General features: G+C 43.4%; 1 long non-coding RNA gene across 1 annotated transcript in view; it reads right to left on the bottom strand.

Annotated features, from left to right (window-relative positions):
• Positions 1–17,288, bottom strand: part of LOC132647987 (uncharacterized) — a 117,065-nt gene that overhangs the window by 88,265 nt on the left and 11,512 nt on the right. Inside the window, exon 2 of the long non-coding RNA XR_009586309.1 lies at positions 12,926–13,014. This is a non-coding gene — a long non-coding RNA (uncharacterized LOC132647987). The remainder of the gene's footprint in view (positions 1–12,925; positions 13,015–17,288) is intronic.

The following is a 17,288-nucleotide window of genomic DNA, read 5'->3' as shown; positions in this document are numbered from 1 at the left end:
TCTCAATTTCTAGAACATAGAAGTATTTACACAGCATTTTTTTTTGCTAGAAGTTCATCAGCAACAATGGTAATCTGTAACTCCCCCTCAACTTTAGACCTTTGCTGCTCACCTCCTTGATATCACCTTCTGTTTGTGAAGACAATGTTTTTAGCTGTCACTTAGCCATGAAATACAGGAGAACACAGAATAACCCGAATTAGCTCACCCCAAACACCTGGCCGTATTTTATTAGAGGACTTTGCACTAAATGTTTACATGTCTACTTATGATGCTTTTATTCCAGCATCAATAGCATGATTGTGTGGTAGAGAAGTTGGTATCAGATGCTATGCCTTCCATTCCTGGGCGTGTGGAGCCACCCTAAGTTCATGAGGTTGCTGGGAGGATCCAATGAATGGCTGACTCCGGGTCCTTCTGTGAACCATCACCTCACATTGAATCACTGCTGTCTGAGCTCACAGCCATGGCATGGTGGGACTAGGCCCACCCACGTTTTAGATGACTAGGAAACACAAGCCTGAGACCAATGTTTGCCCCAAGGAAGACACAAAGCCGGTCAAAATCCCAGAGGGACTCTTCTGTTTTCAGTATTCTTTGAGATGCAAGTTGATGGCATTTGTTTAGGTTGGCGTTGAAAGGGAATCATTTTGCTGTGAATCCAAGTTGCTTAGAAAAAGTTGATGATGTCTCCAAGAATATGATTAAACTAGGAATACACTGAAGGAGGGAGAACAAGAAAGATCTCTCTGTCTTCTAAACACTATGTTATTGAAACTACAGCATGGTATAGCTTCACAAGACACACTCAGTGTCAAGACTTAGTGGGGCTTTGAGGGCCTTCAACTCTAATTCTCAAGGTCCAAGTTCAATTACTGAATTTTAGACCTGAAAGAAATAAAAAAAAAGGTCTCTGCGAGTGACTGAAAAGACCACATAAAGTTATAGAAAGGACCATTGTGACTGTATAGCCATATTACAAACTGTCACTGACAACAAAGGCAGAGAGGGACTGACCCTGAAATGCAATTTCTTATGACTATCATCACTGATTACTGGCAGAAAGAAGACAGAGGGGGACAACAAGAGCGCATTTAAAATTTCTAGGTCAGGTTAGATCACCTTGCCACCAACATGCTTGCCATTGTCAGTTCAAAAACTGCCTCCATTGGTACTGAGAGTGCAGCAAGGGAGCACCCCATCCAAGCTTAATATTTGACAGTGTCCCTTCTGGAGCTGTGAAGATATTTTCAAGTCTTCCAAGGGTAAATCTTGAAGTTTCTGCACTGCCTCTACAGATGCATGCTGTTAGGTTAAATGCCAATTCTTATGACTCTTAGCCATGTCCCTTCTCAATAGGTCATATCAAGGAGTTTCTGACAGCACAATCCTACATTTTAACCTAACTTGAAATAAGCATTGGTCACTCTTCAGGAAATAAGAAGACTATGATGCCCATGAACATGCTAGCATGCACTCTGAAGAGCAAACACAATCAAGACTAGCTACACTGGCCAGAATATACCATCATAATGTACCTGCTATGACTATGTATGTTTGAAGGAGGTCACCGTCATCTAGCTTTTTCCCATGTCCCAAGGAACGTGTCTGTATGCTAACAGATGGGCAAGTTGCCATTGTATAAAGACTTAGTGAGATCTCTAAATTATTTTTAATTAACGAAAAAAATCACAATAAGAAAAAAAGACTGAACAGAAATAGGGATGAAGGTCGGGGAGCGAGAAAGGTTAGGATAAAAAGAAATCATGAAGATGCTGCATGATTTGCATAAAAATGTGAGCCTAGAAATTTGAACTGGCTATAATTTCTACTGTGATTCCTAAATATTTTCTTTTCTTTTTTTCCAGGCACGAATAGGGAAGAATAGAAAGGAAGACAAGAAGGGAAGTAACAAAGGGAGAAGAAAGGGATCACCATAGTCAAGTGAATAATTAAAAATAAGTAACTTGTTACTTCCCTCCCACCCTTCTAGAGGCTGTCGTTTTCCTTGCCTCTGCTGTTGTCCACTGATCTTATTTCAGTTACATCCTCAAGCCTAAGAGAAACCTATCATCAACCTCTTGGACTTTCAGCTCTAGCACTCTTTTGAATCTCAAGACTGGGAGCTTCTAACACTTGGATAGATGAATTCCCTGTTCCATGGATGGCCTCCACTGACTAGTGTTTAAGATGCATTGAACAAGCAAGCAGAAAAGCATTATCAACAGGCTCCTACTATGACACAACTGCTGGCTTTGAGGACTGGGCTGGAGTTATCGTTTCAAAGGAAGAAGGTAAACGTTTGGACAAACATGGCTTACTGATATGGCTAATCTCAATTGCCAACTTGGCTGGATTAATTTCTATGGCATTAGGGAAGCAATCTGTTGCATATGTCTGTGAGAGCCTTTCCAAAGATGATCAACTGAGGAAAGAGCCTGAGTATAAGTGCTACCATGCACAGGGGTCTCACGCAGAACAAAATTAGAAAAAGGACCGAGTGAGCTGAGCACCAACGTTCATGTCTCTGCTTCCTAGTTGCAAGCACAATGGGACCATCTGCCTCATCTTTATGCCATGATTTCTCCGCCATGATAGATGACATCTCAAACCATGAGCCCAGATAAACCTTTCCTTCCTTAAATAGTTTTTGTCATGCATTTCTGTCACAACAAAGAGAAACTAATATATGTATTCAAAATATCCTTCCTCTTGAGACCTTAAAGATAACCTTCTTTGCTTAGGTTCTCATATCAGCACTACTGAGGGGCCCTCATCCAGTGTCTTCTGGCCTAATCCAAGACACACACATCATAAGACTCGTTCCTTTTGCTACCTAACACAGATAATAATAATAAATTGGAAGAATGGTTGAGTTCTTGAGCTGTTGGTTGAGTTAATATTGGCAACTAATATTCTAGCTTAAATGTATAAAACAGCCAGTACCTACTGTTTAAGAATTATTTAAGAGTAAATCAAATGAAGCTCACTGCATAAGCAAACTTATTTTTCTTTTCTTTTTTTCTTTTTAATGTAGCTTTACCTTGGAAATTAAAGAATAAGTATGGACAAAACATCCTGTAATTTGAGAGTCAACTGTAGACTATGGCTTTTCGGAAAAGGAAAGATTAGGGTAAGGAGATAGATAATGGACCTGTGGAGTCCATTCAACTATTTGAGTGAACCCTAATGAAATCAGTTCTACTTGGGTGACTAAATGAGAATATAACTTCAGGGCAGGTGTCTGCAGTGCATTGATGACCACTTTATTTTCAGCAGGAATTGGGTAAATGGCTTAATCATGCCATGCTGTAGGAGAATGACATCCTTCACAGATGTGCTGTGTATTATTTAAATAAGACAACCCATGAAATGTGTTGGAATGAATGCCTAGCTCATGGAGAACACTGAGTCAGACTTAAATATCTATTTGATATCAATGGCTTAACTTTTAGCCAAGCTGTGGCTAAAAGAATGGATCTGTAGTTTTACAATATGGTCTATTTTCATCTAAGTTTCTTGGAGATGGCGTATTATGAGCCAAAATGATTATAGCTGAGGCTACCTATGTCTTAGTCTGAGTTAAAGAAATACTTGTACAATGAGAAATCGTGGTATTGACCATCCTGGGGACTTATGGTCTGGTAATCTGGCAGTGTGATCCGATTACTTGAAATGATATTAAGTTTCTTTTTTATAAGAGAGTCATTGCATCTAATTTCCCAGTTATTGGAGAATGATGAGAGAACCAGGTGAAGGTTTTGGCTCTCCGTAAGTACACACATTTCTGGGATTGGTTTTATTAGGAAGACTGGCATCAGTGGAATTCCAGGAAGGAAATGGCCAGGAAGAAATGCCAGTGAGTGGAAAGAACACCCGCTCTCTCCATTCTGTGCACAGGAAGGGATCTGGCAAAGAGAACAAATTGAGTGCTGGTTGTACTTCCTGTACTTGCTGGTTAAGCTGTGTTGGTTACCTAGGCCTTTTCAGAACAATACCTACTATATAAATCTATTTGTCAATTAAAAAAGACACACACACACACACACACACACACACACACACACACCCCTTTAGCCTCCATCTACAGGAAGATTGCCTCCTGTGATGAAGTAAATTTGATTCCCCCACGGATCTCCTTGGCTTCCCCCACTTCCGCTTCTTTTTAATGTTCTGGTTCAGTAACCACCCGTGTATCCCTTGCAATTACGACAGTGAATGTCATATGCTCCTCACTTCTTAGACAGGGGAACCGTGAGCCCCAAATGTCAAAACTAAGGAGCATGAGCACTTTGATGTGAAGCGCTACGTTCAAGCCCACGCTCAGGCTCCTTCCACCACCTTAGCAGCCCCGGGTTCGTCCCACTCAGTAAAACCACAGTGAGACTGTGTCAAGAAATGTGTAGGAATGGGCTGCAGTTTTCACTCCCGTGACTTTCAGTTCATTCCCGGAAGTCATTTCCAAAAGGAGCTAAAATAGGAAAGTCATGGGCCTCCTAGCCATGCCTGAATGCTAGAAGTTAAACTTTTACTTGAAGCCTAAGAGTTTTTCACAAAAGAAAAATCTGGAAGTCCGCTCTGACGGGACTTAGCCCCCATGTTGGTGTTTTTCTGGGAAGATGGTAATGAACCCATAAATGCTAATGAGGAATGTGCTTCTGCTGCGGCTCCCCAGCAGAGCTGAGTCAAACCAGCCTGGTTAGAGGGCAGAATTACCGGGCTTGGAATGATCGCACCCGCTCCGCCACACTGGGCTGGGCGCTGCCTCAGGAACAGTACTGTCTGCTTTGTCAGCGAGGCTCGCACCCTTTCCACTCCTGCCTCTCTGACCTAGATTATCTCCCAGGAGGATAGTTTCGAAGGGTTATTTGTCAAGTCAAGCTAGAGCCTTCAGTTATCCATAGGCTTGGCCACTTGCTACGTACTGAGCGCCAAGACTGTACCATGTCAAGTCTGTCGCCAGGAGCTGTGAGAAGTGACTCCTCACAGGCTGCTTCTTCGTCCATCACCTAGTAGCCTCTATCCTATGGATATGAGGCAGCGTCATGAGCCACGGTCTGTGAACAACGAGTCCGTAAGCTGGGATACTGCTCACATACAAAGATGGGATTCTTGACAGTACAAGACAGGAATGAAGAATGACAAAGACTCCTGTTCTCAGGATACCCATTAGGAGCCATTGCCAATCTTGAAGGGAGAGCGGCAGCAAGCACCCGGATGTAAGGGCAGCCACTGGAGCTGCAGCCTGACAAGGAGGGAACTTATGGAAGACATCCCTTATGGTCACTCTCCTTGATGGAAGCCCATCAGTAAAGGCCAGAGACGCTCGCTGGTACCCAGAGTCAGACAAGAAGAAGGGAATGGCAGGTTAGAGGAGCTGTACAACCTTGCTTCCCAAGACATGTTATGGAGCCTGAGGAGTTAGGACACTACAATACAGTCTTTCCTCCGCCGGCTATTTCTCAGCCTTCCGCCTCCTCAGATTTATCTATCCACACTGCTAATAGCATGTTGCCCTTCAGCGCTTACTGATGGTCACCACACCTGGTACTGGACGAAAGTGATTATACCCTCTATGTTGTTGTAACTCAGAGCCTTTTCCCACAGCTGGCAGGTGAATGCTGATAGACATCTTTGCTTGCTGGTGAAGATGAAGGGTTAGTATCAAACAACCATAGGGCTTTCTGCAATGTGTCTGACAAGGGTCTTTCTGCAATGTGTCTGACAAGGGTAGGTCAGGTCATCTCCTGACCTTGAGGCCCTCAGAAAGTCTATCTATGTATCTAACAGACAGGAATACAAATGGTTCAAATCAGCACAAAGATGGACTCATGATGTATTTATGGCCAAATTTAACATCTCCTGCTGTTTGCCTGTGGATGGAGAGATGGGGGAATATGAAGGCTGGGTAACTCAGGAGTGGAGCTAAGTCCCTAGGGATGGAAAAAGACATGCTTTGTTTATTAGCCATTGTGAATTTTTCACACTGAGTATCCGCAGCTGAGTGCTCACCATAAAGGCATCACTATTCAGATGCCTTTAGTGGTCTCGATCTACTACATTCCTCTCCCATTAGCCCCTCCAACAGCTGCTCAGAGATAGAAACATCAAGGAAAGGGAGGAGAGGAGACAGGGAGTGACTGAAAGGAGATAAGGATGTAAAGTAAATAAATAAATAAGTTAAATTTTAAAAATCTTATACACAATTGGTTCTTCCATACCAAAAAAAAATTTCTCATTTACATATAATGCTCAGAAGCCTCTGATAAAGAGTTCAGAACTTAGAGGTGAAGAAATTGAGATGTAAGAAAGGTTCAGGGGAAGTGGAAGGGGGACAAGAGAGGTTAAGGGGGAGTGAATGGAATCAAGATACATTTAGATATGTAGGAAAAGGTTATAATGAAACCCATTATGGTATATAATGAATATATGGTAATAAAAACTTTAAACATGAGAAAGATGACTTCTCAAGATCACCCGTAAGCCATGGCAGGTACATGATGAGGGCTGTCTCTCAGTCTACTGAAGAGGAAGTCTGTCTCTCTCTCTCTCTCTCTCTCTCTCTCTCTCTCTCTCTCTCTTTCTCTAAATTTGTAGTACAGCTCTTCAGCACTTCTCTGACAGTCACCATGATGGTTCTCTGAGTTCCCGCAGATTAGAGTTTTTCCCACAGCAGGAATGGTTCTAATGATCAGCTATTGCTAAATGACAAGGAGCAGGTCGAGTAAACCTTGAACTCCAGGGTGTTTGCTGTCCCCAACATTTTAGTCCAGTCACCACTGAGGTGCCCTGAATCTGTGGACAACAGGACTCCCAGAAACACACCCTGGCTACATCAGGAACAAAGCGTGGGACTTTGGAGCTATGCCTGCTGAGAGGGCCAGAAACGACCCAGAGCTTGCTTCTAAGAACCCCCACACTCTTATCTTGTTCCCTCAAAGCACCCTTATTTCTGGCAAAACTACTTTCCTCTGAGGGAGTCTGGCAGATGAAAAAGGTTAGCAAAGAAGAGTCTTTTTAACTGTAGGCAAATGAAGTGGTCCACAGATAGTTAACATAATGGCTCCCAGATCTAGGCAGAGCATTATGCAAAATGCCCACTGGGACCTGATCCCTTCATCTCACTCACCCCCTGGGAACTTGACTTGGGAATGATGTGCCCATAGGGACAAGTTGGATCACAGTACAAGGGCCAAAGCCAAAATCTTTAAAAGAATGAAGGAGTTAAAACTGATGTAACTAACCCATGTTGTAGAAATGAGTTAATGAGATTTAAGAAAGAGAGAGAGAGAGAGAGAGAGAAAGAAAGAAAGAAAGAAAGAAAGAAAGAAAGAAAGAAAGAAAGGGAAAGGAAAGAAAAGAGAAGAGAAGAGAAGAGAAGAGAAGAGAAGAAAAGAAAAGAAAAGAAAAGAAAAGAAAAGAAAAGAAAAGAAAAGGAAAGGAAAGGAAAGAAAAGGAAAGGAAAGGAAAGGAAAGAGCTAAGCATATAGAAGAGGAGAGGCCAGGTAAAGCACTTCTGGAAAGAGCTATACATATGAGCAAGTGTCTCAAGTGTGTATTTCTTATTGGTATGTGTGCATGTGTGTGTGTGCACAGGCTCCTGTACATGTATGTATATGTGCCTGCTGGCAAGAGGTTGCTGGTGGAGTGCATTGGCGCAGTAAGAAGATCTGACAAATGGAGGCACAGAGCCACTGACGTCAAGGAAGGGGTGTCCTCCGAAGGCCCCTGGCCTCCTTCCACAGAGCTCTCTCCTAAGTCGTCTTCATTTCAGGCTTAGGTTTCCATAAACACTGCAGTTATTTATTTTATTTGTGTTTGAAATGTTAAACAAGCCCCGAAAGCAAAAGCTGTGGAGGCAACGTGTGGCCTCTCCAGAGAGGAGCTGCACCACAAGAATCCTCTGTGTGGACTTGGCAAAGCTGTCTCTCCCCCACACATGTAGCCCCTGCGTCTCTGTGGATGGCCCCCATCTCCCCTTCCCTGTCTTCAGAGCCCTGACAACCCCAGGCTCCCTAATCTCATTCACTGAGTCTCCTCTGGCCTCCTCTGAGGAGAGATTCCCATAGGAATGTTCTCTCTCCAGGCAGAAGAATGAATAATAGGCCCAACAGCAGCAGCAACACCAAGAGTGATGGCTGACATCCACCGAGCGCTGGCTTGGATGAGGAGCTTCTACACTCAAACATTCACACCTCGCAGTTTTAACACCTGTGTGGTAGATGCCTCCATCTTGCCTATCTTACAGATGAGATGCCTCAGTAATGGGGAACTGAAATATATGATTATAAGAAACAAAGCAGAATCTAGGGTAAAAATAAAAAAGGAACATTCATGAGCCCGCTGAAAAAAAACTCAGTAACCAGGAGGAAAAGTATTTCAATGTAGCATTTATGTTAAAATTTAAAAAAGGTGGTGGGGGAGACTGGACAGGGCTTAAGAGTTTTTTTCTGCCCTTGAAGAGAACCTGGGCTCAGTATCCCAGTATCCACATCACGAGGCTTGCAACCTCCCATAACTCTGGTTCCACAGGTTCTGATGCCCTCTTCTGGCCTTCACAGGTATTGCACACACATATCATACATACACACACACACACACACACACTAAATAATAAATAAATCTTTAAAACTTAACAAAATTGTAAAAAAAAATTTCATGATGAAAAGTGCTGAGATTTCAAATGAGGACAGTTCAGTGGATTCAGCTCCAACCCATGTTGCTACAACCTCTCAACTCAGGCCTCACCAGTCTCTCTGAGCATTTACTGGGGCCTGTGGTGAAGAATGTAGGGCTGTTGCCCTCTGTTCGTGTGATCTAAATCATCCTTGGAGCCTGGCCTGGTGGGTGTCATGACACTCATCGACATGGGAAACTAACCCATGCAAATTTCTTCTGCTTGGCCATTGGTTAATGTCTACTTCTTTCTCCAACGGACAAGCGGGACCTCAGCCCAACTTTCCCCCTGAGTTCTCTGCACTATCCACAAACTCAAAGCTGTCCCAGTCTGCTTGTGTCCAGGCTTTCTCTCCAGCTGAGAGACTGACAAAAACAGCATGGACTCTGCCCCAGTGTGGTATAGAGGCAGCAGGGGGGCAGGGAGGGGGCTGTGTAGGTAGTCAAATCTATTCTGGGCAAGCGTAACACTGAGACCCCCGTGGCTCATCTCTCTGCCATTCCCAACCCTCCTCTTCCTCAGAGTTTATGAAGACAGATACAGAATAGACCCTCTGCTTTCAGAGTTGTCACCAGACTTCCCAGGTCCACTTTATTCTCTAAGCCTCTTGATCCTGCTCCTACTTAAGACAACATCACAAGACACAGAGGGACACAGCTTGCATCCCACCCTGTGCCCCAGCTCTTCGGAAGAAAAAGGTGACTTTGGAAGTGGGAGACAATGAGGAGAAGACTGGAGACCTTAGAGTCAGAATCAGATCTTGGGGAAGGGTGAGGGGAATGGCTGATGTCAACATTCCAAAATCTACATTCAATAGTGTAACTTTCAGGGCATAGCGGGTGGGGGGGAGTAAACATAGCTATGTGTGTGCCCTCCTGGCTTACAATGAGCAGCATCTGGGCACATTTGGAAAGGATCTTAAGTCATGGAGGTGGGGCTAGGCAGAAATAGTCTCTACCCACCATGACTCAAGAATCTCAGCCACACAGGCCTAGACCAAATGGCTTTCTCGCCACCCCTCAGACTCGGCTGTTACGGACACTTTCAATTGTCTCCCTCTCCATAACATGGGGTGGGGTGGGGTTAGACAATGGTGGCTTCAAATCCATTTACTCACTGCATAAGTTGTCTTCTCTATCTTCTCTCTCTCTCTCTCTCTCTCTCTCTCTCTCTCTCTCTCTCTCTCTCTCCATTGAAATAGATTGTTTTTATAGAATACGTTATGATTACTTTTTTTCCTCCTCTGGTTTCTCCCAGATCCTTTCCACCTCTCCTTTTATCTGCACTGCTCAACCCAAATCCACACATTTTCTTTTTCTCTCTCATTAAAAAACACTCAGGCATCTGGAAAAAAAATAATGATTAAAAAATAAAAATAATCTTAGTCTCAATGATGATGAAAGGTCTGGCTAGAACTGTCCTCAGAAAACTGAGCTGTTTATCTCCTCTCCCTGACGTTGGCTTCTTCACTATACCCCTTTCAGAAAACTGGATGTGGGGGGGGGGGAGGGGGGAACTGGAGGCTAGTGTTTAGTCTTTGGAATAACTTCTTACATTTCCAGGATGTGGCTCTAATGTCCCTGACCCTGGGTTCCAGAGAGAACCTAATGGGCAAGGAAACTGTGAGGCTCCTTGAAATATGTGATCAGGCAGAGAAATGGAAACAAGGAGAGTAGAGTCTAGTTGAAATGAAGTATCCTAGTTTCGAAAACAGAAATGAGAGCTAGTTTATTTTTATCTATACCTCAACGTCGTCGGTGGGATTTGGTGCCACCCTCACCTACTGGGAAAGCATCGGACGGGGTGAAATTGGGCAACACTTCAGATCAGGCAATGAATGTAAATACCCTTTGTAGACACTTTCCCTCAGGCTAGGGTTCCCTGGCCTACACAGGGCACTGTTTGGAGCTGACTCCACCTGTGCCCAGCTCCGGCACCTTCCTGCTTCATCCATTCCACAGTGGACACTCCTGCTTCCCAGCTAGCTTATCCTTTAGACAGTTTCCCTATGGCCTTCCGCTCTCCTCAGCTCTTCTCCTACCTTGACCTTGCAGGTCACAACAGCGCGCTAGAGTAAAGGCCCTGACATGGGCTGGGGATGTTTTTTCAGACCACATCTGGGGGTATCGCCAGTGGAGGGCTCCTGCCATCGGCACTTTCTCCCAAGCCAGTTCTGCCAGCCTAACCACACCTAACTTGTTCCCCTTCTGTCGGCATACTCCCAGTTTTAAGCTAAGCCTTGCCTCGCTCCCCTGGAGACATGAGAGTATTCTCTGAGCCTTCATGCAATAGGTCTTCCCAGTGTAGCAGAAACTGTAGCAATGGGACTGTGAAAAGTTGCTGGCCTTGTCAGCAGCAAGCTGACAGGTACCACATGCTACCTTCACGAGTCACTGGCATATGTCCCTTTGAAGATCCTGGATCCCATGGACAACAGAAACTGAACATCCAGTGCTGATACATAGCCGAAGGTTGAATGTTCAAATCCAGCTTTTTATTTTAGTTATTGCCTGGCAGAAATTTCTGCAGGTGCCTTTGGCTCTTCTTAGGGTCATTGCCAACATCCCATCTTTCTCATGTGTAAAATAGAATTTTTTCATCAAGAATGAGGCTCACATTCATCAGTGTTTATCATGTAGCTGGAAGAGATAGAAGCAACTTAGACTTCGAATCTGTTCCAGGGATGACAGGACAGTAAATACAAAAACTTATTTGCATGGAAAGACGCCGCATCCCGGCTACTTATGTGATCACCATGCCTGCTCAAAAGCAATGAAGTTCTTTCCCTCCATCAAAAGAGAACTCAAACAGGAAAAGTTATATATTAAAGCCTTGGTACTTAACAATAAGCAATGTTCTATAGAATTGCTATAGTTTGAATCTTGAACGTGTCCCAGAGGCAAATGTACTGAAAACTGGGTCCTCAAGCCCTTGTGTTACTGGGAGATGGACAAGATTACTATATTATTACTGTATTCCTGCCACAATGAACTGTGGTCACAGAGCAACAGAAACGAGTGAGTACGAGCCGAGGACTATTAACCAGACCTTTCCTCCTTACAAGTTGCTTCTTTTGGGTGTTTGTTGCCATAATGGAAAGTTAATTAACACAAAGACTTTCAGTGGAAACTTTCCTTAGACACTTTCTTGAGAAATAACAAACTAGAGAAATTACACTGCTAACTGTCTCACTACTGAACCTCTAACGCAAGGAACCTCACCGTCATTTAACTCCTCCTCCCTTGGGCTCTGTGTTCAGGTACTCAGAAAGGCTACAGAATGGCTTCCTTCCTTTCTAGTCCTGCCACTCCACCTAACTCAGAGCCTCCTCCATTGCCCCTTACCTGGATCACTGAGATTTCCCTATCATTTCTCTCCCCACTTCATCCATCTCAACCTACTCAACAGCCTGAAGCCAGGTTCATTTTCTTGGCTTTAGTGCATAAATAATCTAGTTATATTTAGTTCATAAATAATTTTTATTTTTATTTATCCTCTCAAAGAATAGACTCTAGCTGGGATCTAGAGCTCCACACTTCTCCTCGAAGCGCAATGCATCTCTGCTCCTTTCTGCAAACTTGAAGACACAGTCAGTACTGTGACCGACACAGTGTTGGTCAAATCTTATACCCCTACAATCTGCCTTTCTCTCCATAGAAACCTCCATATTCTTCATCACACTGTCTCTCTTCTATCTATTCACTAATAACCATCCTAAGGAATCTAGCTTATGATAAATGTCATTAAGATTGATTGGACCAGCATCCCTTTCTCATGGGACCTTACCTTTCTCACAGTCCATTCACATCATAGGGTACCTGCCCCGGCAAGACCAATATAAACATTCAGTCTTCTCCAGGTAACATAACTGTGTGTGTGTGTGTGTGTGTGTGTGTGTGTGTGTGTGTGTGTGTGAAGCCACTGGATTTACTAGTTGTGTGAAGCAATAACTAATTCCCTGATTACTTTCAGTGAATAATTCCTTTTATTTTTAATAAATGATTCTTGTTTTGCTCATGTTAGGATTGTGCTTCTGCCACTGTTAGGTAAAAAGAGACCCCACGTGGACACACACCACACCGTGAAATGCAGACAGGGATGTGGACAGGCCCCACCCTGCCTTATTTTTTTGAGTTGTAAATACTGTTCTTATGTGTCTCCCTCTAAATTGCTTGAAGGCAGTTTATCTTAAATATGTTTGTGTCTTTCAGCTACCTCACATATGATATGGTTTAAAATATTGCTTACCTGTCAGAGTGAATGAAATGATAAATATTAGGTAGAATAAGCCGTTCTCCAACGTTGTGAATCTCACTGACCACCTCCATCCATACACCCTGGAAATAGAAGCAAAGGTTCATTATATTTCCATGGTCATTTTCAATCATTAAAAGTAAAATAGCATTGTGGCCCTGCATTCCACGCGCATCTTGTAGAAATGTTAGAACACTCTCCGAAGTTGCAGGGACTGAACTAAGTCAGCTGCGGGATGCTGTCACATGCCCTGTTGAGACTCAGTCTCCACTGGATATCAGAGCACAGATAACTGTTAAAGAGGCTTTAGCGATGAGAAGGCAGAGGGAAGTCTTCTTGAGACTCCCCTGCAATTAAATCCCCAAGAAGGAGGCTGCAGTCAAAGGACCCACAGGGAACAGGCCCACACTGAGAGCCTTCCTGCCATGTTTGTCCAAAATTGGGGCAGTATCTGGAATAGCTTTCTGTCTCATCCTGGAGAAGATAATCTGTTTATCTAAGGGGTAATTATGTGTGGAATGCTTGTGTCATAGTTGTGTTTTCTAATTTCCTGTTTCTTCTTCCCTTATTCAGTATGGGTAACAAGGCTTCTAGACATGGCTTCTTGGGTACTTAGGCCATAAGGCCTGAATTTCTGTCTGATTTTTCTTGCCCAACCAGTCCCTAGCCCCACCTACCCCAAACCACTGTTCTTCATTATTCTCCGGAAAGAACTCAGTGGCCCAGTGAACAGCTGTTTCCAGTGGGCTGGCCAAGTAGAAACTGGGACAGAGCCCAGAATGCTTTCTTCTATTTATTGGGATGGTGGGCCTCTGGCAAATATGACCGTTATTCACCATGCACCCTCAACTATCTCCATATAACAGCATCTTCTACTCCCCTCCACTGTGTTAAGCAATCAGGAAGCCGGTGATACAGCCACCTAACCAGATCTGGCCTCTCATTTCACGCTAGGGGAAAGACATCTCTTGTTCTATGCAAACACAATTGATTGTGGTAGGTTGGGCCTTTCTCCTCTTCCTACAAGAATATTCTTCCTATCTCTCAACAAAGTTCACAGGTTATAAATGGAATCAGTGTAGTTTGGATGAAATGATTTGAGGAGGAACCTCATCCACAAATGTAGAATAAGGACTTGAGTATTTGGGCAGGACCAGAGCACACACTGGCTCTTATTTACACACTGCCTGTGCAGAACTGTGGAGGATGAGATAAAGTGGAAGAGAACATTTTCTTAAATATTTTCTTCCTTTTACTTTGCCTTCCCTTGCTATTTACTATTTCTTCCTCTGAATATAAATATTCTTAAGGATTATTCTCAAAAGAAGGTAGAAAAAGGTGAGAGAATAAAGAAAGAGGCAAAGAAAGAAAAAGGAAGACATGGAGAAGGGAAGGAAGGACTATGAAAGAAAAGACCAGTTCTAACCAGACTCCACTCCTTCTGTGACATATCATTCTCAAACATCATTACTGAATGGCATAGGACCAAATTTATACCAAATCCCAAGCTCATCGTACCCATCCCTGCCACCTCCAACACGTCCTCTGTTTTTATGGTGGTTCTCAACCTGTGGGTCGTGACCCCTTTGAAGTCAACATTGAATAAATGGAACCTCATGAAACTGAAAAGCTTCTGTAAAGCTAAGGACACTGTCATCAGAACCAAACGATAGCCTACAGATTGAGAAAGGATCTTCACCAATCATATATCTGACAAAGGATTAATATTCAGAGTATATAAAGAACACAAGAAGCTAAACAGCAAGAAATCAAGTAATCCAATTAAAAAGTGGGGTACAGGGCTAAACAGAGAATTCTCAATAGAGGAATATAGAATGGCAGAGAAACACTTAAAGAAATGTTCAACATCCTTAGTCATCAGGGAAATGCAAATCAAAATGACCCTGAGATTTCACCTTACACCATCAGAATGGCTAAGAACAAAAACTCAAGTGACAACACATGCTGGAGAGGATGTGGAGAAAGGGGAACCCTCCTCCATTGCTGGTGGGAATGTAAACTTGTACAACCACTCTGGAAATCAATCTGGCGCTTTCTCAGACAATTAGGAATAGTACTTCCTCACGATCCAGCTATACCACTCCTAGGCATATATCCAAAAGATGCTCAAGTATACAACAAGGACATTTGCTCAACCATATTCATAGCAGCTTTATTAGTAATAGCCAGAAGCTGGAAACAACCCAGATGTCCCTCAGTTGAGGAATGGACTGAGCAATTAAAAACAAGGAAATCATAAAATTTGCAGGCAAATGGTGGGAACTGGAAAAGATCATCCTGAGTGAGGTATCCTAGAAGCAGAAAGACACATATGGTATATACTCACTTATAAGTGGATATTAGACATATAATATAGGATAAACATACTAAAATTTGTATACCTAAAGAAACTAGTCAAGAAGGAGGACTCTGGGTAAGATAATCAATCCTCATTCAGAAAGGCAAAGAGGATGGACATCAGAAGAGGGAGAAAACAGGAAACAGAACAGGAGCCTACCACAGAAAAGACTGAGTCTGAAAGACTCTACCTTGCAGGGTATCAAAGCAGATGCTGAGACTCATAGCCAAACTTTGATCAGAGTGCAGGGAATCTAATGAAATAAGTGGGAAATAGTAAGACCTGGAGATGACAGGAGCTCCACAAGGAGAGCAACAGAACCAAAAAATCTGGGGACAGCAGTCTTTTCTGAGACTGATACTAAAACCAAGGACCATTCACGGATATCACCTGGAAACCCTGCACAGATGTAACCCATGGCAGTTCAGTGTCCAAGTGCATTCCCTAGTAAAGGGAACAGGGACTGTCTCTGACATGAACTGATTGTCCTGCTCTTTGATCACCTCCCCTTCAGGGGGTGGGGTGTGCAGCCTTACCAGTCCACAGAGGAAGACAATGCAGCCACTCCTCATGAGACCTGATAGACTGGGATCAGAAGGAAGGGGAAAGAAGACCTCCTCATCAGTGGACTGGGGGAGGGGCATGGGCGAAGAGGGAAAGTAGGGTTGGGAGGTGAGGAGGGAGGGAGCTACAGGTAGGATACAAAATGAAGAAACTATAATTAATAAAAATAAAAAAATTAAATTTAATTAAAAAAATCTCTTCTCAGCTACCTCTTGGGTGCTTCACCTAGTTTTCTTGGTATCCACTCCACCAATGAGTTAAGTCTTTAGTTCTTTTTACTTTGTTATCTTGAGACAGAGTCTCACTAAGTCTCCCCACTTGGTCTTGAACTGCCAAGCCTTCTTCTCCAGCTGCATGACAGCTGGACTGACAGGTCTGCACCACCAGGTCTGGATCACCCTTCGTATTCCTCTGCACACTTAATCCCATGTCTTCTTACAGTGAACAGTCTCTAAAAGGGTCCTAAGTCTTCTCGATAGCCTCTTTGTACTGTTACTCAAAAGTAAATGTGTTGAAAGCAGAAAAGTAGTACGACCTAGGCTGCTTAAGCTCATCACCACTCTTCAGGTCCTCTGTAATAAAATTTAACATCAGCCTGACAGCCAGACTCTACAGAACTGGGCCCCTGGATGCACCGCAGGTTCTCATCAGAACCCTGTTTTTCTTCTTTACCCGACTCCTCCAAATGCTTCAACCTGCTGACAGCTCGGGGCTTCACACGTGAAGTTTGTCTCCCATGAGTATCCCATTTCCACCATCTCTAAAACGTCTTAGCTCCAAGTGTGATCTCAGCTGTGAAGAGCTGTCCACCCTGTGTGTGTCAGACTTACTCACGGGATGCTATTTTGTGGCATTTATCACTTCACACCTTCTTCACAAGCAAAAAATTTTATTATATTATAAAATTGGGTATGTATAGCTTCCAAATTCAACACCATCTTCTGCCCTGCCCCTCTGTATTTACTCATGGCTAGCTTGAAGTTTGCTACCCCATAGGTTTGCAACTTGAAACAAATATTTGTTAAGAAAGGAGAAAACCAGAGAGGCAGATACCAAAGAGAAAGGGGCCACGAAACAGAAAGTATTTGATGCGCTTTGGCTTGAGGATAAATGAGTTGGAAAACATAAAAATCACCAGATTGTACAGCTTCAGTCCTTAGCATAGAGTTCCTATGCAATTCTATGAAGAAAGGGCAGTGGAATAGAGGAGATTTTCAGTGAGGACCCACAATCGTGATCAAATTCTGGCAGCCTTCTGCACAGCCAAAATTGGGGACTGCTAACTGCTTAGTTAACTGCATGCAATTGAACTCAGTCATCAGTCTTTCAAGTAGGAAGAGATTTTTGTCTTTGTGGCCTTGGTGAAAGTGGAATCGATTCTCAGTGGAAGGTAAAGGGACAAAAAATTTCAGTATACCATGAAGATCTTCCTAG

The sequence above is a fragment of the Meriones unguiculatus genome, chromosome 15 (genome assembly GCF_030254825.1).
Source record: "Meriones unguiculatus strain TT.TT164.6M chromosome 15, Bangor_MerUng_6.1, whole genome shotgun sequence".
NCBI lineage: Eukaryota > Metazoa > Chordata > Mammalia > Rodentia > Muridae > Meriones > Meriones unguiculatus.
Note: the sequence above shows the minus strand (reverse complement) of the source record. Positions and strands in the feature narration are given on the sequence as shown.